This window comes from Schistocerca americana, chromosome 2, assembly GCF_021461395.2.
Source record: "Schistocerca americana isolate TAMUIC-IGC-003095 chromosome 2, iqSchAmer2.1, whole genome shotgun sequence".
Lineage (NCBI taxonomy): Eukaryota > Metazoa > Arthropoda > Insecta > Orthoptera > Acrididae > Schistocerca > Schistocerca americana.
In genome coordinates, this window is record NC_060120.1 from 738,168,433 (window position 1) to 738,193,241 (window position 24,809).

A 24,809-nucleotide genomic window follows, 5' to 3' on the forward strand; every position below is an offset into this window, starting at 1 on the left:
CGAAATGTGCAGAAGCAGTCAACCAAACACATTACATGGGCAGGATTAACGATCCAGCGCAAACGAACCTCCATATTCAATCTTCTTAAATTTCCACGCAATCATGAAAGCTATCCAACACATACTAAGTATTAGTTCGCTATTTGGTCGTCTAGAGGACAACACGGTTAATTCATCTACATTCCTACACTCCAACAGGCATCTACAGTCTGACAGCTCCTACCGTCAATGGGAAATGTGAATCACCCTACACAGGTCACTGGCGCTGCAGGCCGAGCACGTACAGGGAGAAAGGTAGAATGTTTACCCTAAGAAATCGGTCATATATATACACTACTGGCCATTAAAATTGCTACACCAAGAAGAAATGCAGATGATAAATGGGTATTCATTGGACAAATATATTATACTAGAACTGACATGTGATTACATTTTCACGCAATTTGGGTGCATAGATCCTGAGAAATCAGTGCCCAGAACAACCACCTCTGGCCGTAATAATGGCCTTAATACGCCTGGGCATTGAGTCAAACAGAGCTTGGATGGAATGTACAGGTACAGATGCCCATGCAGCTTCAACACGATACCACAGTTTATCAAGAGTAGTGACCGGCGTATTGTGACGAGCCAGTTGCTCGGCCACCATTGACAAGACGTTTTCAATTGCTGAGAGATCTGGAGAATGTGCTGGCCAGGGCAGCAGTCGAACATTTTCTGTTTCCAGAAAGGCCCATACAGGACTTGCAACATGCGGTCGTGCATTATCCTGCTGAAATGTAGGGTTTCGCAGGGATCGAATGGAGGGTAGAGCCACGGGTCGTAACACATCTGAAATGTAACGTGCACTGTTCAAAGTACCGTCAATGCAAACAAGACATGACCGAGACGTGTAACCAATGGCACCCCATACCATCACGCTGGGTGATACGCCAGTATGGCGATGACGAATACACGCTTCCAATGTGCGTTCACCGCAATGTCGCCAAACACGGATGCGACCATCATGATGCTGTAAACAGAACCTGGATCCATCCGAAAAAATGACGTTTTGCCATTCGTGCACCCAGGTTCGTCGTTGAATACACCATCGCAGGCACTCCTGTCTGTGATGCAGTGTCAAGGATAATCGCAGCCATGGTCTCCGAGCTGATGGTCCATGCTGCTGCAAACATCGTCGAACTGTTCGTGCTGATGGTTGTTGTCTTGAAAACGTCCCCATCTGTTGACTCAGGGATCGAGACGTGGCTGCACGATCCGTTACAGCCAGGCGGATAAGATGCCTGTCATCTCAACTGCTAGAGATACGAGGCCATTGGGATCCAGCGCGGCGTTCCGTATTACCCTCCTGAACCCACCGATTCCAAATTCTGCTAACAGTCATTGGATCTCGACCAACGCGAGCAGCAATGTCGCGATACGATAAACCGCAATTGCGATAGGCTACAATCCGACCTTTATCAAAGTCGGAAACGTGATGGTACGCATTTCTCCTCCTTACACGAGGCATCACAACAACGTTTCATCAGGCAACGCCGGTCAACTGCTGTTTGTGTATGAGAAATCGGTTGGAAACTTTCCTCATGTCAGCACGTTGTAGGTGTCGCCACCGGCGCCAACCTTGTGTGAATGCTGTGTAAAGCTAATCATTTGCATATCACAGCATCTGCTTCCTGTCAGTTAAATTTCGCGTCTGTAGCATGTCATCTTCGTGGTATAGCAATTTTAATGGCCAGTAGTGTATTTTATCTCTGTACTTACAACTAAATGTAATGATCGTGGTCTCAGTTGAACGACATTCGACAATGAGCGAAGTATTGGAAATGCATTCTGTTGACGGCTGTGGCTCTGGAAATAGCAATATCAGAACCATTCTTATGACCTGACATACTCTTCCTGTGCTATCACAGTACCCCAAATCAAATCCGTACTTTATTACAACTGGACATAGTCGCTTCATTTACACATGTCAGAACACAAACACATACTTTATAAGCCTGATTCTCAAATGCGAACATATCACGCACCCCCCCTACTACTAAGTATAATACTTCGTCAATAACCGATCACTGGCCATATGTAATAATACTGAGAGAAAATCAACCATGAATGGACATGTATCATAAGTTTTTCTTGTGAGTTCTACCACCGTGCACTAGAGAGAGAGACGTAATCAGCCAGATGTTTAAAAAAAATGAAAAATAAAAAATTAAAAAAAAAATTCGCCGCCCGGTGTGGCCGTGCGGTTCTAGGCGCTTCAGTCTGGAACTGCGTGACCGCTACGGTCGCAGGTTCGAATCCTGCCTTGGGCATGGATGTGTGCGATGTCCTTAGGTTAGTTAGGTTTAAGTAGTTCTAAGTTCTAGGGGACTGATGACCTCAGACGTTAAGCCACATAGTGTTCAGAGCCATTTGAACCATTCTTAAAGAAAAATCGAACCCAACAACTACTGTATGTAACAGTCACAAGCGGTCATGGTTCTACAGGTGCACGAAAGGATCCATGTTAAAAGCTATACTGTCTTCATAAATCGAGGAATGACATTACCTCTGAATGAGGTGGTTTTTCTATCTGGACAAACACCGAGACAGTGGTTACTGGAGTGTATATTATCAGACCAGCACTCCAGTTACACGTAGCCCATGATGCTACCTCGTAATAAAATCGCTGAATTTTGGAAGTGATTCGGCTAAGGGACGTGGTATGTAAGCGGTATTTGCGACTGCCTCACACAGCCCCAGCTAGATATTTCTATAGTACTTGTAACGTATTCTGGCTCGATACCATATCAAAGGTTCTGCGATATATCCACTGAGTTATGGGCGATGGCTGATTGAGAAGGAACACAAACAGTAGTAGTAGATGATGTGCTGAATGAGGTTGTAAGAAAATGTATACAAGCTTTTCAGATCTCTAGTGTTACACAATCTGCTAGAAATGATGCCCATTATTGGGAATCAAGTCTTTCCCTTCAACCACATAGCTGCGTCAGATCACACCCACAAGTGAATCATATATCTGGCACTCTCATATCTCTAAACGAGACACCTTTCTCGAATGCGTCTCCTACAGTAAAATTCCAACGCGGCTTTAGTCAACCCCTACACATCTTGCAACTGCTTCCATTTCTACAACTTAGCGCATGTGATCGTTCCAATTTAAGTCGGAACTGAGCAGAAGTCGGAGAAAGACATATCCACTACCTTCTGCAAGCCATGTAGAAACAGAACGACCTGAGTTAGTGCAACAGGACCGCGTTTTAAGCATTCGGTTGAAATGTGCGCAATGTGGTACGTCTCCGAACTAGATACAGATACTACAGACCAAAGCAGATCTGCGTCCATTCAAATCTATCAGCCCAACATGCTATCATCGTTATTCTACACCATCCAACAGAGAAAAATTACGAACTATAAAAGCTGCACTAACTTCACCTGATATAGAACTCGCCTAGGCGCCATTGCTCATGCGATGATGCATAGCTGTGATGTGGATCCGGTGCAGAGAGAGGGTTGTGGCAATGCTTTCCAGAATAGCATTCCACCTAGCATTTCTAACAGGATAGCCAGTCCGTCATCGAATTTACCTGTCAAACTGCTACTGCTGCTTATGCGAGATGATCCTCTTAATTATACAGCTTTTGATCCATTGCAGAGGTCAGTTTAAGGTTCCATCACCCATAATGTAGGATGATGACCGTATCCCACAGACTATACTGTAACTCGCAAGAGGCGCTCCCTGTGACCCTGTGTCGTTGTTTGAAACGTTGTTTTCTAACACGCTTTGTACACTGCCATACATTTTATTTTTCTGCCATGACTTCGAGGTGTCTCAGGTCCTAAAATGACATTAAGACGCTCTGATCAATGGCCTCTCACAGAAAACTAGGCATCGCATGGTGTAAATCATTTTCTTACTGCAACTACCATAACAGGCAACACACAGTGGATGATTTTAAATAAAAGACAGTTACAACATAAGGAATCTACAAGAGTTTGGCTGCGTTGTGGAGAGTTTCCAAACTGATGTCCGAAAGTGATTGACGACCTCTACATTTAAACTCATCTGTCTCAGTGACAGGATAGATGATGACTCTGCATTCCCTTTCAACTGATTACTCATATTGCACTCATGTACGCAATCACTGTTTCACTGCTAGCAGCCCCCAGAAGTTGCCACCCATCTACAAAACTCATTCCCCAACACAAACAAGCGTTGTCAGTCAATCATTATGTGGTAACCAACAGCGCACCAATGCACGAATGGGATGGAAAAGACACCGCCGATGTACTGTAATAATTAGCAACACAGCTGATAGCGTGAACAATTTTAGCAATTTCACAGTACAACGCCGGCCAATGATGTGACAGGATGTTTCCCCAGTTTCAGTATCATAGCTAAACCACCCCTTCTCTACTTTGCGAGTATCATTGCGAATGTAGATAGATGACTGCTCAATACATCCATTCAGTGTTAATTCTCGAACACGTAAATAATCGAAGTGTACCAGACAGTACTCTACATATTTCTAACGCCTCGAGCACAGTGCTTTATTTACGGTCTATCTCTCTACGTATGAGAGTCACAGAGGATTCTCGCTGTCTTAGGGTAAAATTAGAGAGTGAAAGACCCTCCTCACACTGTCATTGGCCAAGCCGCCCTGCAGCACCGTTACCGAATTAATCTACAACCGATCAGAAGAAGACCGCTACACTCCACGTCTCGTGAACGAATGGAGCTTTCTGAGTTGTAACCCATCCAAGAGCACGAAATTTCTCGAGCTGCACCCATGTCGAGGAGCACAGCACTCCTTATCGGTGTATAGTTACAGATTTCAAAGTGTCGTGATGTAATAGCAGACGGGTAAGAAGAACAAGAAACGAATGATTTTTATGTGCGATGGAGCTCCAGACGGATGGAGTTCGACGCATTTTTACGTAAATCAACCAAGGCATCAACTCTAAAGTATTGTTCTAGAGTCTAGGATCGGTACCTGGAAGTATTGGTAAGAGAGAACATGAACACACGCACTTCTAAGGCTACTAATTCTGCACTTAAAACGGGCTATAATGTTAGATCGCATGCGTTTCCGACCTATCAGTCGTATGGAATGTAGTGCTGTTAATATTCCAATGTGAGAAATATATTTCAAGCGCATGGCATGCATGCTTCTTCTCGATTTCTCTACGTTAAACGAAGAGACTACCTTCGTAAAACATTTTGTCTGCGTGATACGAGCACAATATAGCTTTCCGGAGACGTATAGTGTCCACCGTTCACGTCCGATCACGGTTCAGAAATTATACTATGCCTGCATAAGGCCTATATAAAATGATCGTTAGTAGCGGGGAATACCTCCTACAAGGAAACATATAAACGCATACCAGCAGTGCCCAACATGTGAAAATTACGTCATTCCGTCACTAACTCTGTAAACAGCTCATCTGTAAGCCAGATGTGTACACAGGGATTGCAGCGCCTCACAAAAACCAATCGCTAACTTAGTTATGACGCTGAAGTCTCGATTTTACACCCCAAGATGCGACAGGGGGGATGAAGTACTGCGCATAAATCACAGTTCGTTTAGAGGGTTGTCTCAAGTTTCATCAGACATGAGATGGAAGTCCTCTGATGACCGACGATCGCAAGTAGACAGTGCTTTAAACCACATACAGAACACGTGGCTGTATACGAGTAGAACGCAGGCTATGTCACGCGACTGTTGCATCCGGACAGAACAGTGGAAAAATTTACCTGTAGCAACTTCTTCTTCTCTAGAATGCGTCAGTCAACCATTAAATTGTACCTCGCTGGAGCTCCATCTCAATCGATCACCCCGTCCACTGTCTGTTATCCTTTAAAGCAGATGCAAGTAAGTTTAGAGGTGAGTGGTTCTCTGTCTTCCTGAAAAGCGTCAAATACAGTAGTCAACTCGCGTGTATCATTGGTACCTCAATAGACATACAGTATAATGCTGCCTCGATGGAAAACAGTTGCCCGCCTCCCTGACTCCCTTCGCTTCGATGTCGACGTTTTCTCGTATTCCTCTTGTTGCTGCATACTCGTTCCCATGTACAAATTATTCGGCGCGAACCAGAAGATACGCAAGTACTTCCTCAATTTCTCCACATTTCGGTGTATATTCGGTCAAGTTCTACCTATTCCCTCGTCAGTTTTCGCAATTCTATCGATTTTATGTCGGATTTATCCATGCGATCATGACATAACCTCTCGTTCTGTGTTCTAAAATTGCTTGTAAATGTAGCACAGCTGCCAACACCTAGACCAAATGCACTGATCGGGATGCGTAATATAGCACTGTACGCGACTGAATCCAGTCACCTCCACATTTGGAGAGCGTTTGCTCTGTTTTCTGTATGTCTGTGTATATACATGCCTCGTGGACGGCTCCCAGGACCCAGTCTCCTCGGCTGGTGAACCAAACTTCGAACATAGAATACATGTCTGGACATAACGCGTGGTTGGTCCATCTGCGAACCCTATCGCAGATGTGACGTGTGGTGGATCCGCCTCCGAACATAGGTCCGGCTATATAGACCACGGCAGATCCACACGCGAACGCTAACTCGCATGTGGTATATTGTGGATCTGCATCCCAACACCGTTTCGTTCATGGCGCGTGGCGAATCCATCTTCAAACCGTGTCCCGTGTGCGGCATATTGTGGATCCGCATCCCAACATTGCTCCGGATATAACGCGTGGCGGATCCACATTCGAACGGTAGCTCGGATCTACTGCAGGTCCTGGGAGTCCCACTACTACCATCTCTCTGCACAATGGATGCCACAAGACAAATACACAGTGTTTTTCTGAAATTAAGGGAGAACTAATTTCTAGCGAACAGCTTATTAATTCTGTGAAAAATATTAGTAGTTTTCGCTGTTGCTGTCTCTCTGATAGGATTAATTATAACACTTTTTCTGAAACTTCCTAGAAGATTAAACCTGTCTACCAGACCAGACCTCGAACCTAACATCATCCCTTTTACGAGCAGGTGATCTACCGACCGAGTTATCCATGCATGGCTCACAACACGCCGTCACAAATTAACTTCCACCAGTTCTGCATCTCCCACCTTCCAAAATTCATAGAAGTTGTCATACATACCTTGCGGGACTAGAAGAAAGGATACTGCAGCGACGTGGTTTAGCCACAGCCTGGGGGATTATCCCTTAATGAATTTTCATCCCCAAGGCTGTGGCTAAGCTATGTCTTCGCAATATCTTCAATGAATTTTGGAAGCTAGGTAATGAGGCACTGACAGAAAGAGACGGAAATGCAGTTAAAAGGTGGGGGGGTGGGGGGTGGGGTGGGGAGGGGGGGGCGCTTGGCAGTGTGATTGGGTAGCTCAATTGGTAGGGCACTTTTCCGCGATAAGCGAAGTTCGCAGGATCGAGTGCCGGTCCATCGCACAGTTTCAGTCTGTTGGGAAGTTTCAAATCAGCGCACACTACGCTGCGGAATGAAAATTTATCCTGCAAACAGATAATCAAATGGAAAAATATAAAATTTTGAAAACTTTGTAAAAAACTTTCAAAATTTTCTTTATTTTGTCTCTACCGCATTTAACATTAATTTTTTTTTTACAAAGTGATGACCAGTTTCTGTAGCTTAACTACCACGTTCAGACCACATGTCGTATTATACACTGAGGAGCCAAAGAAACTGTTACACTTGCCTAATATCGTGTAGGGCAGCCGCGAACACGCAGAAGTGCCGCAACACGACGTGACATGGACTCGTCTAATGTTTGAAGTAGTGCTTAAGAGAACTGACACCATGAATCCTGCAGTGCTGTCCATAAATCCTTAAGAGCACGAGGGGGTGGAGATCTCTTCGAACAGCATCCCAGATACGATCAATAATGTTCGTGTCTGGGGAGTTTGGTGGCCAGCGGAAGTGTTTAAACTCAGATGAGTGTTCCTGGAGCCACTCTGTAGCAATCCTGGACGTTTGGGGTGTCACATTGTCGTGCTGGAGTTGCCCAAGTCCGTCGGAATGCACAATGGACATGAATGGATGCAGGTGATCAGACAGGATGCTTATGTACGTCTCATCTGCCACTGTTGTATATAGACATATCAGGGGCCTCATATCATTCCAACTGCACACGCCCTACACCATACAGAGCCTCGACCAGCTTGAACAGTCCCCTGCTGACATGCAGGGTCCATTGTTCATGAGGCTGTCTCCATGCCCGTACACGCCCATCCATTCGATACATTTGAAACGAGACTCGTCCGACCAGGCAACATGTTTCCAGTCATCACAGTCCAATTTCGGTGATGACAGGTTAACGTGAGGCGTAAAACATTCAGTCGAGCCGTCATCAAGGGTAGAAGAGTGGGCCTTCGGCTCCTAAAGCCCATATCGATGATATTTCGTTGAATGGTTCACTTGCTGACACTTATTGATGGCCCAGCACTGAAATCTGCAGCATTTTGCCGAAAGGTTGCACTTCTGTCACGTTGAACGATTCTCTTCAATTGTCGTTGATACCGTTCTTGCAGGATCTTTTTCCGGGACGCAGTGATATCGGAGATTTGATATTTTACCGGATTCCTGTTATTCACAGTACACTCATGATATGGTCGTATGGGAAAATTCCCACATCATGGCCACCTCAGAGATGCTGTGTCCCATCGCTTGTACGCCGACTATAACTACACGTTCAAACTCACTTAAATCTTGATAACCTGCTATTGTAGCAGCAGTAACCGATCTAACAACTGCGCCAGACACCTGTTGTCTTACATAGGCGTTGCCAACCGTGTTGCTGTATTCTGCCCTTTTACTTATCTCTGTATTTGAATACGCATGCCTGTACTAGTTTGTGTTCAAATGCTTGTGAATTCCTAATGGACCAAACTACTGAGGTCATCGGTCCCTAGACTTACACACTAAAACTAACGTACGTTATGAACAACACGCAAACATACCCATGCCCGAGGGGGGCCCGAACCCCCTGTGGGAGGAGCCGCGTAATCCGTAACATGGCGCCCTAAACCGTGCGGCCACTCCGCGCGGCTATACCAGTTTCTTTTGCGCTTCAGTGTGTAAACAGCATGTCCCAACGTATAATCAGCCTTCCTTCTGACCAACACATCATGGAAGGGAAGGCGATCCTCCTTATCTATTTCCATCGTGAAGCGAATACTCGGGTGTGTTGAACTCACATGTTCTGAAGAGCTCTTCAAAATCCTAATTCCATTACACTTTCTGCTAAATTAGTATTTTGTCTTCCAATCATGTAGGAACGGTAGACTAAATAACTCACAGTAGGTCTATAACACAACAGTCGGAATTGGGGTTCGCAGAAATTACTTTAGTTGTAATACTACATAATACTATGTGTATAATACTCTTAAGTTCAATTTTTCAGGAATAGATTGGAAATGTCATGTTACCAAAAATGTTACCAGAGACAGGGATTCGTACGTCGTTATTCAGAATGTCTTGTCCGAAAATTACTTTCTAGCAGATAGAGAAACAACTTGTGAAGTTAACGTCGTAGAGCTCCTTGCTCTGAACTTCTCGCATCGGTTAACGCAGAGGATGGTATTAATGATCATAAAGTTGTGACAGCAGCTATGACTAAGGGTATTACAAGGAATGTTAAGAAAGATAGAAAAATATTTTTGCTTAAGCAGTGTGACAGGATATAAATTGCAGAGTAATCAGCACCAAATATCCATTGCTGGGGACGAAAGTGTGGAGCACAAATGGAAAAAATCAAAAGCATCTTTCAATATGCTTTAGACAAATATGTTCCGAGAAATGACTTAATGGATGAAAAAGACCCTCTGTGGCTTAACAGCAGTGTTAGGAAACTGCTAAGTAACCAAAGAGATCTTCGTCACGAATTCAACAGAAGTCAAACCTAGCTGACAAACAAAAGCTGAACGAAGCGAAATTGAGCAATGAGAGAAGAGCTCACTGACTTGGAAAATAAAATACTGTCATTCAAATGGTTAAAATTGCTCTAAGCACTATGCGACTTAACATCTGAGGTCATCAGTCCCTTAGACTTAGAACTACTTAAACCTAACTAACCTAAGGACATCACACACATGCATGCCCGAGGCAGGATTCTAACCTGCGACCGTAGCAGCAGCGTGGTTCCGAACTGAAGCGCCTAGAACCGCTTGGCCAATAGCAGCCGGCTACTGTCATTCGACCTAATCAGTAAGCGGTTCGAAATCATCTGTTCAGTCACTCAGTGATGACTATGGCACCGAAACGGAAAATGACAGAGAGAAGACCGAAATACTGAATTCGGTCTTCCGAAAGTGTTTCAGCGCGGTCCATCATTTCAATCATCGTACGAACTACGAAATGGCAGATACTGAGATAACTGATGGCAGAACACAAAAACGACCACAAATGCTTTGTAGTGGAGAGGCATCAGGAACAGATGAGATACGTGGAAGACTCTACAAAGATAATGCAAAAGGACTTGCTGCCTATCTAGCAGCAGTTTATCGTAGGTCGCTGGTGTAATGAAGGGTAGCTAAGAAATGGAAAAAAGCGCAAGGTTGTTCCCATTTTCAAGAAGCCTATGGTAGTAGGACAGATGCACATAATTATAGGCCTATATCGTTGGCGCCATTGTGTTGTAGACTATGGAATATGTTTTGTGTTCATGTATTATGACTTTTTAGATAACGATATTCTCCTCTATAAAAATAAACATGGATTCCGCAAACAGAGATCTTGCGAAACTCAGCTCACTGTCTTCCTCTTTGAGATTCACAGCGCTGTGGACATCGGCTCTCAGGTTGATGCCGTGTCTCTCGACTTCAGGAAAGTTCAAATGGTTCAAATGGCTCTGACCACTATGGGACTTAACATCCGAGGTCATCAGTCCTCTAGAACTTAGAACTACTTAAACCTAACTAACCTAAGCACGTCACACACATCGATGCCCGATGCAGGATTCAAACCTGCGACCGTAGTGGTCGCGCGATTCCAGACTGTAGGGCGTAGAACCGCTCGGCCACCACAGCGGGCTTCAGGAAAGTATTTGACACTGTTCCACATACCAATTTAGAGAAAAAAATACGATCTTACCGACTGTCGGACCAGATTTGCGACTTGAATAAAGACTTCCTTGCAGATAGAACTGAACACGTTGCTCTTAACGGAACTAAATCGATAGATGTGAATGTAATTTCGTGGGTACGCAAGGAAGTGTAATGGGATCCTTAATTTACAATGTACTGTATAAGGGATGACCCCAAGGAAGTGTAAAAGGAGGTCACTGTTTACAGTGTACACGGGGTGACCAAAAAGTTTCCGTTTATGGTCGTTGTCGCAGCATATATACAATACAGAGCGATTCCGACGCTTGTATATAAGCACCGACATGTAGGTAAGAGAGTAGGGCGGAATTCATTTCTTTCCGACGCGCATATGGTAAATGCGTGAACTATGGTGACGTTATTATCAAATGTGTCCAAACAGGACCAGCGTGCTGTTATTCTTTCCTTGGCTGCAAAAGGACAAACACCTATAGACTTCTGTCGGAGAATGAATAATGTGTACGGGACAACATGTCGCACCGTCATGGAATGGTGCGCCAATTTCTGCACTGGTCGCGATTCGACACAAGACGTCGGCCGATCTGCGAGGGCAGCCTCATTCGCTAAGGACAAAAAATGGTTCAAATGGCTCTGAGCACTATGGGACTTAACATCTATGGTCATCAGTCCCCTAGAACTTAGAACTACTTAAACCTAACTAACCTAAGGACATCACACACATCCATGCCCGAGGCAGGATTCGAACCTACGACCGTAGCAGTCGCGCGGCTCCGGACTGAGCGCCTAGAACCGCTAGACCACCGCGGCCGGCCCGCTAAGGACAACAAGAAGCAGATGGTAGATAATGCGATTAGGGGGGACCAGTGCTCGACCTTTCATGTGCTAACAAAGGATCTCCACATCAGCTATGGTAGCGTACAACACATTATCCGGCAGGAGATAGGGTACCGTAAGGTCTGCAGCCACTGGATACCACAGGCGTTGAATATCGAACAAATGCAAATGTAATGGCTGTTTGCCTACAGTAACTGACGCGTTTCCTTGCTGAAGGCAACTTGTACCTTGTACGCAATGTTTCAGGCTGGTTCCACCAATGGGAGCCGGAGCCGAAAGCGTCCATGTTACAGTCGTGTCATTCATCATCCCCTCGCCCCAAGAAGTTAAAGAGCCAGCCATCTGCTGGAAATGTGATGCACACCCTGTTCTTTGATTACCGGTTCCCATTAATTACTGCTTTCAAGGGACCTGGTACCTCCATCACTGGGGAACGGTACTGTGCAACGCTGGAGAAATTATGGCGAGCAACTGAAGCGAAACGTTAGCGAAAACTGCGACAAGGGGAGCTGCTGCTTTATGATAACGCACGTCCTCATATCACAAATGTCGTAACACGGAAGTAACACAGATCAGAGACTTGTATGATGTATGAGAAGTTACACCAACTCAAGTGGGAGATATTTGAGCACCCCTCCTATACCCCACCTGTTTTCCACCCTTAAATAGGGCCATGAAGGGTCGATGACTCCTGCCGGACGACGATGGGCAGCAGGGACTCTTCACGCAGCAGGGAACGGTGTTTTACCAGACGGGTACCTTCAGCCTGGTGCATCAGTAGGATGATTGCTTCAGTGTTCAAAGGCCATTTTGCCTGACTAGATACCGATTCTGGAGCGTACGGCCTTCGAACGGAAATATTTTGACCACTCCTTAGGTGTGTCAATAATCTAGTAGAATGCGTCAGACACTCTACAAGGCTGTTCGCAGATGACGGGGTTGTCCGTAAGAAGGTAACAAAGCCAGAAGATACTAAAGATTTGCAGAAGAAACTACAGAGGATTGATGAGTGAGTCAGGGACAGGCAGTTGACCCTGAACCTAAATAAATGTAACATGTTGCGCACATATAGGAAGAGTAATCCACTACTATACAGCTATACTGTTGACGACACATTGCTGGAAACGGTGACCACCGTAGGACATCTAGGGGCATCTATCCAGAGCGACCTTAAGTGGAATGAGCACTTAAACAGTAGAAAAAGCAGATGGGTTGTTGTGACCGTAGAAAATTTTAATTTTTATTCTTGCTTTTGTGACCATAATAAGATTCCAGGCTCCATAGGCAAACAGCCAGCCGACATTAAGAAATAGTCCATCAGGACGTAGGGACAAGATAAGTGGCGTAGGCTGCCAAGTACGGCTTGTTGATCAAATAACTTAGTGTTTGACTTCCTGCCAGAGGAAGCAGCATGAATCAAACTTGCACAATGGAAGACGCAAACACCAGGGCGATAATACAGCCAGAGAGAGTGTCAGTCACGTGCGGAAAAGACTCGTGTGGAACCAAATTAAGTTGTGTGCACCTAGAAACGAAAGTGTCGTGTGGAACCGAAGGCATTCTTGTGCAAGCCGATCACTGAGACACGAAAGGGTGATGTGAAACAAATTAACTCGTGTTCATCCAAGTACATGAGTAACGAAATAAAAGGCCAGGCAGCGGAATAGCTAGAAGTAGAGATTCAGATGCAGATTCAGAGCCAGTGCCGGCAGTTTGGAGATTCTGCAGCGAGACGCCAGCGGAGCCAAGTAGGCCCATAGCAGCCAATACAGCTGATAAAGACTTCAACTACGAGAAGATGGTGATAGACTCTGGTGGACATTCAGGAACTGCAGGTCAAGTAGGATTTTTAGAGTTTCATTGGAATAGTGTTGAACAGAGGCTGTCAGTCTTTGTCTCAATTACTTAGAGAGATTTCAGTGCTAACCAAGAACAAGTGATTGCTTTGTACTTGTTTCTTATATGTACCGGCAATTAGCTTTGAAGTAGCAAGTCCGAATAAATAGACTGTATGTTACTAAGGGGTTTATGGTCCAACACCTCTCATAAGTATGTGTGAGAATAAACGTGATAGAATCTAACCAATCTTTTCTGCCTATTGCAATTCTGTAACCTATTTTCAGAAAACTTATTTGCTTCAAACCAAGGAGATTCTCTCCCTCTCATCTCCGATGTAAAGGTTGACAGTAATTTATAACAAACCCATTGTCGTTAACGTCCCGATTGCCCTACGCAGTTCGCACTTACTTCATTCTGGTATAGTGAGGCTGTGCCGGGACCCGACAGACTGAGGTTCATAGGAAGAATCTTAAAAAATTCACAGGAAGAACCTTAAGGAAATGTAACTTATCCACGAAAGAAATGGCTTACAAGACCATTCTTCGACCGAGTTTTGAGTATTGTTCATCAATCTGGGACCATAGCCAGGTAAGACAGATAGAAGAGGTAGAGAAGATCCAACGAAGAGCGGCGCGTTTCGTCACGGGATCGTTTAGCGGCGCGAGAGCGTTACACAGATGCTCAACAAACACCATTGGCAGACGCTACAAGAGAGGCGTTGTGCATCGCAGACGGGTTTACTGTTGAAATTCCGAGATCGCTTTTGTCTGGAAGAGTCGGACACCATATTACTTCTTCCCGCATACGTCTCACGAAATGACCACAACGAGAGAATTCGAGAAACTAGGGCTAATACAGAGGCTTATCGATAGTCATTCTTCCCAAACGACACTCACGAATGGAACAGGGAAGGGGTACCAGAAATACCCTTCACCACACAACGTCAGGTGGCTTATGGAGTTCTGATGTAGATTTAAATACAAAAGGTCGCTCAACTCTTAAAATCAAAGCTTTACTTATCAGCTACAATGGACCATATCTAATTGGAAGCTCCACTTTGCACAGTGCGCATTCGCTCGTCACATGACTTAGATGTTGATTTCAAACCTCGATACAGCAGAGACAGGATGAGCACAGAATGTAAATGTATCTACAGTCTGTAACAAGGGAGACACCGATCATTTGACAGCACAGAACTCTTCCTGAGGCGTTCTAGTACAAGGTGAAAATTGTACTGTCACCAACATCAAACTGGGGTTGTTACGTGACTTAATGTATAATGCTGTTTAGGCCTATTCACATTTTGTGCTAAGTATAAAACTTCGCAAACGCACATACTTGCCCTGCTTTTACACACTTATTTATTAGTAGCTAATGGAGAATAATTGTTGCTGCTGGGGATGCAAGTCCTAAAACTTTAAAGGAGAAAAAGTTACTTCAACATCTACATTTACATCTACATTTATACTCCTCAAGCCACCCAACGGTGTGCGGCGGAGGGCACTTTACGTGCCACTATCATTACCTCCCTTTCCTGTTCCAGTCGCGTGTGGTTCGCTGGAAGAACGACTGCCGGAAAGCCTCCGTGTGCGCTCGAATCTCTCTGATTTTACATTCGTGATCTCCTCGGGAGGTATAAGTAGGGGAAGCAATATATTCGATACCTCATCTAGAAACGCACCCTCTCGAAACCTGGACAGCAAGCTACACCGCGATGCAGAGCGCCTCTCTTGAAGAGTCTGCCACTTGAATTTGCTAAACATCTCCGTAACGCTATCACGCTTACCAAATAACCCTGTGACGAAACGCGCAGCTCTTTTTTGGATCTTCTCTATCTCCTCTGTCAACCTGACCTAGTACGGATCACGTACTGATGAGCAATACTCAAGTATAGGTCGAACGAGTGTTTTGTAAGCCACCTCCTTTGCTGATGGACTACATTTTCTAAGGACTCTCCCAATGAATCTCAACCTGGCAACCGGTTCTAGGCGCTACAGTCTGGAACCGCGCGACCGCTACGGTCGCAGGTTCGAATCCTGCCTCGGGCTTGGATGTGTGTGATGTCCTTAGGTTAGTTAGGTTTAAGTAGTTCTAAGTTATAGGGGACTCATGACCACAGCAGTTAAGTCCCATAGTGCTCAGAGCCATCTGAACCATTTTCAACCTGGCACCCACCTTACCAACAATTAATTTTATATGATCGTTCCACTTCAAATCGTTCCGTACGCATACTCCCAGATATTTTCCAGAGGTAAATGCTACCAGTGTTAGTTCCACTATCATATAATCATACAATAAAGGATCCTTCTTTCTATGTATTCGGAATACATTACATTTGTCTATGTTAAGGGTCAATTGCCACTCCCTGCACCAAGTGCCTATCCGCTGCGGATCTTCCTGCATTTCGCTGCAATTTTCTAATGCTGCAACTTCTCTGTATACTACAGCATCATCCGAGAAAAGCCGCATGGAACTTCCGACACTATCTACTAGGTCATTTATATATATTGTAAAAAGCAATGGTCCCATAACACTCCCCTGTGGCACGCCAGAGGTTACTTTAACGTCTGCAGACGTCTCTCCATTGAGAACAAAATGCTGTGTTCTGTTTGCTAAAAACTCTTCAATCCAGCCACACAGCGGGACTGATATTCCGTAGGCTCTTACTTTGTTTATCAGGCGACAGTGCGGAACTGTATCGAACGCCTTCCGGAAGTCAAGGAAAATGGCAGCTACCTGGGAGCCTGTATCTAATATTTTCTGGGTCTCATGAACAAATAAAGCGAGTTATGTCTCACACGATCGCTGTTTCCGGAATCCATGTTGATCCCTACAGAGTAGATTCTGGGTTTCAAGAAATGACGTGATACGCGAGCAAAAAACATGTTCTAAAATTCTACAACAGATCGTTGTCGGAGATATAGGCCTATAGTTTTGCGCATCTGCTCGACGACCCTTCTTGAAGACTGGGACTACCTGTGCTCTTTTCCAATCATTTGGAACCTTCCGTTCCTCTAGAGACTTGCGGTACATGGCTGTTAGAAGAGGGTCAAGTTCTTTCGCGTACTCTGTATAGAATCGAATTGATATCCCGTCACTTCTCATAGTTAAGTGTCACAAAGGTTTAATTAAGGATATCGGACTAGTAAGAGTTGCTTCATGTGTTGAAAAATATCGAATGACACTGTAATAAAGAGTTAATTTCATTTGGTTGATTTATATGACTGTCTGGCCGTAAGACACATTCGGATGGAATGCGTTAACAGTCAGAATATGCAGACATTTCGAGTAATTTTCTCCCACAGAAACTTATATGCAGGATGTTTTAAAAAAGTGTCATGTAGTCTTACAAGAGGTGGTACTGGTCAAAATTAGAGGAAAAGTTTCTATAATTATGGGTCTCGAAACCAATAACTGTTGAAATGTGAATCAATCTGCCCTTAGTCTCGTATCTATTACGTAGAAGTAAACATTAAAGGCAACACTGCATCTGGTTACGACGTATGCTGACAGATCTTACAGCCCTTCTTCGCAGTGAACCACGGACTCTATCGAATACATCTGGATCCATTTGAATTGCGTCACAAGCACTGGTCACACGGTCCTGTGACGTCAGCATATTGTCGATGGGTTGGGTACACACCAATTCCTTTAAATGTCTCCATAGCCAGAAATCCAATGAATCCAGGTCCGATGAACGGGAAGACCATTAAACATTGCGGTCAGGTACTGTCGCACGATCCGTAGAAAATGGGATGGTGCTCCGTCGCGCAGAAACCACAGTCGTTGCCTTCCTGCAATGGTGAATTCCTCCAATAAGGGTGGTAATTCATCAAGCAGAAATCAGTGAGACACACCACTTGTTAATCTGTTTGGTAAAATATATAGCTTTATGAATTTGACAGAGTACTGAAAGATCTAAGTCGAAACAAGGCCCCGGGAGTAGACAACATTCCATTAGAACTACTGACAGCCTTGGGAGAGTCAGCCCTGGCAAAACTCTACCATCTGGTGAGCAAGATGTATGAGACAGGCAAAATACCCTCAGACTTCAAGAGGAATATAATAATTCCAATCCCAAAGAAAGCACCTGTTGACAGGTGTGAAAATTACCGAACTATCAGCTTAATAAGTCACAGTTGCAAAAACTAACACGAATTCTTTACAGGCGAATGGAAAAACTGGTAGAAGCCGACCTCAGGGAAGATAAGTTTGGATTCCGTAGAAATGTTGGAACACGTGAGGCAATACTGACCTTACGAATTATCTTAGAAGATAGATTAAGGAAAGGTAAAACTGTGCTTCTAGCATTTGTAGATTTAGAGAAAGCTTTTGACAATGTTGACTGGAATACTCTCTTTCAAATTTTGAAGGTGGCAGGAGTCAAATGCAGGGAGCAAAAGGCTATTTACAATTTGTACAGAAACCAGATGGCAGTTATAATAGTCGAGGGGCATGAAAGGGAAACGGTGGTAGGGAAGGGAGTGAGACAGGCTTGTAGCCTGAAACTTCCTGGCAGATTAAAACTGTGTACCGGACCGAGACTCGAACTCGGGACCTTTGCCGTTCGCAGGCAAGTGCTCTACAGGGTCGTAGCCTACCCCCGATGTTATTCAATCTGTATATTGAGAAAACAGTAAAGGAAACAAAATAAAAATCTGGAGTAGGAATTAAAATCCATTGAGAAGAAATAAAAACTTGAGGTTTGCCAATGACACTGTATTTCTGTCGGAGACAGCAAAGGTCCTGGAAGAGCAGTTGAACGGAATTGACAGTGTCTTGAAAGGAGGCTATATGATGAACATCAACAAAAGCAAATCGAGGATAATGGAATGTAGTCGAATTAAATCAGGTGAGGGTGAGAGAATTAGATTAGGAAATAAAACACTTAAAGTAGTAGATGAGTTTTGCTATTTGGGAAGTAAAATAACAGATGATGGCCGAAGTAGAGAGGATATAAAATGTAGACTGGCAATGGCGAGGAAAGCGTTTCTGAAGGAGAGGAATTTATTAACATCAAGTATAAATTTAAGCGTCAGGCAATCTTTCCTGAAAGTATCTGTGTGGAGTGTAGCCATGTATGGAAGTGAAACATGAACGATAAATAGTTTAGACAAGAAGAGAATAGAAGCTTTCGAAACGTAGTGCTTCAGAAGAATGCTGAAGATTAGATGGGTAGATCACATAACTAATGAGGAGGTACTGAATAGAATTGGGGAGAAGAGGAGTTTGTGGCACAACTTGAATAGAAGAAGGGATCGCTTGGTGGAACATGTTCTGAGGCATCAAGGGATCACCAGTTTAGTATTGGAGGGCAGCGTGGAGGGTAAAAATCGTAGAGGGAAACCAAGTGATGAATACACCAAGCAGATTCAGAAGGATGTAGGATGCAGTAGTTACTTGGAGATGAAGCTTGTACAGGATAGAGTAACATGGAGAGCTGCATCAAACCAGTCTCTGGACTGAAGACCAAAACAACAACAACAACGACATAGCTCTATGACTCTTTCACCGACAATTACTGCCCATACACCGACACTGAAGCTATCGTGATGCTTCACCTTCATGATTGCTCAAGGATTTGCATTTGCCCACGCGTGCATATTATGGCAACTTACTATGGTATCTATTTGTGAATCCTGCCCCATCCGTAAATAAAATGCAGGCAGTGAACTGCGCTTCTTTAACGTCCCAAATCTCATTAGATATTGGTTTCCGGACATATAGGGACATTTTTTCTTGTTTTGGCCAATGCTAACTCCTGTGGGAATGCGTCACATCTTTTTAAACTGTCTACCAGTTTGAGTCATTTCCTCCGCATTATAAACATCTACAAACGATTTTAAAATAGTTGCAGAACAAAACTGCGTGGGAACCGTCCGGGTAGTCAAACCGTTAACTTTCAGCTTCCGGGTGTCGGGTAGAAGCGCCGGCCTATATTAAATCTGCCGGCGAATCAACGACGAGATTCGCTGTGCCGGCCAGCCTAAATGTGGTTTTTACGCGATTTCTCACATCCGACTAGGTTTGTTCAAATGGCTTTGAGCACTATGGGACTTAACACCTGAGGTCATCAGTCCCCTAGAACTTAGAACTACAAAAACCTAACCAACCTAAGGATATCACACACATCCATGCACGAGGCAGGATTCGAACCTGCGACCGTAGCGGTCGCGCGGTTCCAGACTGAAGCGCCTAGAGCCGCTGGGCCACACCGGCCGGCACATACGACTAGGCAAATATCGATATGGTTCCCAAGTCCCGCCTAAGATATGCAATGAGCAAACCTTTAGAGAACGATCTCATACTTGCAAACGTATTTCACTCTAGATGCAGACAGGTTGGATACACAAATTCCGTACCAAAGGGAGGTGGGGGGTTAGGAGCCAGGACATGCATCCGGCCAACCATTGTCATTAACATTGCTTCTTCCAGCATAGCAATTCCACCCCGGTCCTTGACACAGTCCGAGCTTGCGCTCCGTCTTCGACAACCTCGATATCTGCGGGACGTTAAACCGAATCTTCCTTTCTTCCTCTGAATGGATCAAGACAAGGATGTAAGAAGAACAACAGGAAACTGTGCAGCAGGTACCTATGAATTGAAGAATCATTAGGTGTGATTAATATTTTAGTTTCTCTAAGAATGAATGAAGATTAAGATCACGCCAGAAGGTAAATACGGAAGAACTTCGTCCCTACAAAATATTTCAGAATGTGATGAATCGCTAATTTGCTACATGTCATAGCTGTAAATAGGACGTTTTTTGGGACACCTCCACTTTTTCGTACCTGCAAGCCATTCCGCAATGCTGGCGCAACACATTTTATTAAAACAAGGACGTGGCAATATGGTAAAGAGCAGTGCAAAAGAAAAAAAGACATAGCTTTCCCATTTTTATCTTATAACGAAAAAAAATAGCGGCATCTGCGCTTAGAAACTTGTTGCAAACAAGCGAAATGCCTTTGTGTTTATCTCTTCAAAGCTGTAGCGCAAGTTCAGTTTAGATATCTAATGTAAAATCCATGATACGTTTGAATTCGACCTGACTATGCCAGAGATGTAATGATTTTCAAAATTTGCCGGGCGCTTAGTGGCAAACCTTACGCCTTACCATAGCCACATGACTTCGGAGGAATTTATGTTCTTTTAAAGGACGTTATTTCCCGCTTAGGGCTGTAGAAACCTTTTTTAATTTTTTAAGAGCAAACTTAAACAGACATAACAGGAAAATGACACCCGTTAAAGAATTCACACAAGTATGGACCAATAGTACAAGTTGGTTAGAAAAATACTTCTCTGCGCATCTGAATCTCTCTCCATAGATATTCCTCCTCTATGAAAATATTTCAGAGTATGATAAATCACTAATTTGCTGGACATCATAGATACAAATTCGAAATTTTTCGGGGCAGTTTCACTTTGGCGTACTTGTCATGTGTTTCGCAATGTCGCAGCAGTATAGTTTATGAAGACAGAGCACTAGCAGTAGGTTGAAGTACAGTGCTAAAGACAAAGAAACGGCGGTGGCTATCCTTTTCTTACCTACCAGTGAACTCCCGATTCTTTAAAACATCGAAGTCCCGTGCATAAAGGAGCTTCAAGCTTCTGATTACTTTACAAATGCGTTAATGTGGTAGATATTTGACGTTAAGTATACATACAAAAAAAAAAAAAGGAAAAGTCTTGAAATATTTCTATATATAAAAGGAAATGTCCTGAAGGACGTATCATTGCCCAGCCCTAACCACAAGCGAAACAAACTTGAAATCAGGAGAGTGTATTTACCTTTTACTGTAGGCATCGTTTAAGAAGAGATTTTTCTAATTCCGCTCCTAAGGGAGTGAAATAGGAGATGAGAGGTTTTTGAAATTATGTTGCTATTAAGGCAATTTTGAAGCTAGAACTACGAAAATTGATATTTGGTTTCTCGGTTAGAAATAAAAGAGTACTTGTCCCATCATTTTTGAAGATTCACTCCCTAAGGAGGTGAAATAGTGGGAAAAAACTTTAAAAAATCATTATTAAAGAACTGATAAAGTATTTTTAAAGCTGTATCTATGAAAATTGATATTTGACTTATCGGCTGGAAATAAAGAATACGTGTTTCAACGTTTTGGAAATTCAACCCCTTTTTCTTTGAGTCATCAATCTTCTGAGTGGTTTGAGGCAAACCGCCAAGAATTCCCCTCCTCATTCAACCCAAAGGTTGTGAAATAGGGGATGAAATGTTTTATGAAAATAATCTCTTCTCTGATGGATCCACAGCTTGCATAATGTCACAATTTGACATCACCTTCATACTTTTGACAAAATTAACTGCAAATTCTTTATTTCTTGTTGCTTATATAAGTTCAAGAAAAGCTTGTTTCGGCATGTGTGCCATTATAAAGAGTTCCTGTTGGCATTACATTTATATATAATTTTTTCTGCGTCTTTATAACAGTAATATGAGATTTTATCTTAGATTATCCTTACGTCTAGATGGAGAGGCTTCCATAAATCGTCTTAGAACGTCTGTTCTTTTATGTACTATGTTGTTCACATAGCTCACGCATTCATCTCGTATAGAAATTTCGTGTTTTTTTTTGACAGTTGTAAAATTACAGATCGTTCCAATGTTGCTTTATGTGTACAAGTAAATTATATCACAAGTAGTCAGATATATTTTTCGCCATAGATACAATGCGTTACGTAGTTGTGCGATCTTAATGTTGTTTACTGTTTTTTGTTTATGATAGTACTATTACATTGACATTGGAATGATCTATAATTTTGTAACTGTCAAAAATAATGCTAAATTTCACTACCGTATTATTCTTCTATAGAATGTAAATGCGTGACCTATGCAAACAACATAGTACATAACTAAAATTACGTTCGAAGATTATTTATGGACGTCACTTCATCTACACGTAAGTATAATACAACATAAAATCTCATATCACTATTACATGGACATAGAATAAATTGATATACAACTCCATTGTCAACAGGAACACCTGATAATGGCACACATACCGAAATAAGTTTGTCACGAACTTACGTTATCAACAAGAAATAAACAGTTTGGAGCTAATTTTGTCAAAAATCTAAAGAAGATGTCATTTTATGAAAATATTTCATTATGAAAGCAGAATCGCTTTTTGGTAGAAGTACGTAAGGAAAAGACCACGCTCTTATGGCCTTAATTTCTTGAAAAGTTTAGGTGTTGCAATTTGTCAATTAAATCAAAGAAAGCTATTTAATTGTCACCACAACAAATCAGATTTGTCAGAATTCCACAGAAAAAGAAACGAATCTTAATATATTAATACATTAAATATTTACAAAATTATTTTTATTGTAACTACTCTGCAAACTAACCATTACTGATGACAAAATAGACACCTCGTTTAAATGCGATTCCATATACAGGAAAACCCATTTGAGATGAGAAATTCAGTACTAGGTGTAAGACTGGCGCTAATAACTATACAACCACGTATCTGATTTGTCTCTTTCTTTTTTTAACTCGCTATATGAAATTAAATTAAACCCATTCGAACATTCCAGTTATTTAGAGACTGGCAGCCACGTAAAAGGTCATCAACTCGTTTATAACGTATAAGTTCACACATGAGCAATAGGCGTAATAACATACCAATCTGATTAAAAGAAAATCTGTGCAGACTGTACAGTCTACGTGGGCAAAACAGCGAGCAATAAGCTAGTTATTTATAAAGTCTGTTCGAAGTCGCCAGGTGCTCTAATTATCAAACACTGGATGAGTATAGTCTGGGTAAATTGCGCTCCGTTTAAAGCAAAAGGTAGTTTTTCTCAATGTTTATGACGTCATATCTTCTAAACTAAGTGTCATAAGACGTCATATCTTCTGAACATAAAATGATGTAACTTCGCAAGTACATTCAGTGATGTATGTGCATACTGTCTGCGAAGTGTGTTGCGAATAGAGTGAGTAATAAAGAAGTAATAAGTTAAAAAGTCGTGCTGGGTGCTTATGTTTACTGCATGAACAAGGAAAATGTAGTATGCGATAAACTTTTTTTCTTTTCGTCATTTTGTAGGGAGGTGTCAGCAAGGAAACGTTTGTAAAAAGATTTGAAATTATGTACAATGAGAGGCAAAAAGATTGCCCGGCCCGAATAATTTAAGAGTCTAAGAACAGAGCATTGCGCATGCCGAAGTTTAGAAGTTCCAGTGTTCACAACTCTAGCAGCCTGTGGGGCTTCAACTTCATGTTTACATCAAGTAGAAGAAATATAATAGTTAAGACACGGTACATGTCGAACTTAATTGTAAATTAACTCGTCGCATCATTTCTTTCATAAATCATTATTCGAGCACGTAGATACGGTTGATATACAAGGGCTCCATGTCAGTAGAATTACTACAACGACGAGCGTTTCATATCTGTTTCAATGGCTGTGTGGAGAGACTGATGGTTTACGGACATAAAGGACGAGAGTTCGAATCTAACTGGAACCCCTTGTCTTTTTTTTTAATTTAGACCTATGCAGGTAATATTTTAAATCTTAATTCGCTACAAATTGTGCATTTGTAGGCTTTTCTAGGTTCCATATTCTTTCAAAAGATTCCATTTTATTTAATTTTTACACAAACAAACAAATGGCCATAGTAAAAGTATTGAAAATGGATGTATTTATTTGTAATTACTTCGGCCGCCATCTGGTGTCTCTATAGTTTTCAGCTAAGCAAAGCGTGTCAGCTGATTGGCAAAGGCCAAAGGACTGCTTCAAAATGGCTGATGTGAATGTTCGAGATCGAATAACTGCTCTTTTTGAAAACGGTGTTAGTGCATCTGAAACAGGACATAGTTGTGGTGTTGGTGCTTCCACAGCAAGGAGAGTAATTAGACGACTTAGAGAGTATTCTGAGGTAGCGACATGTCCAGTACCTGGAAAACTTCGAGTCTCTACACGGAGACAAGATGAAGAATTGGTCAGGGCGGCCCTGAATGCTCCTTTGTCAATCATCCGGGAACTAAGGAGAGCTTCACATTTTCCGGGCTCGTCAAGAACTGCTTTCAGAAGATTAAAAGACCAAGGAATTA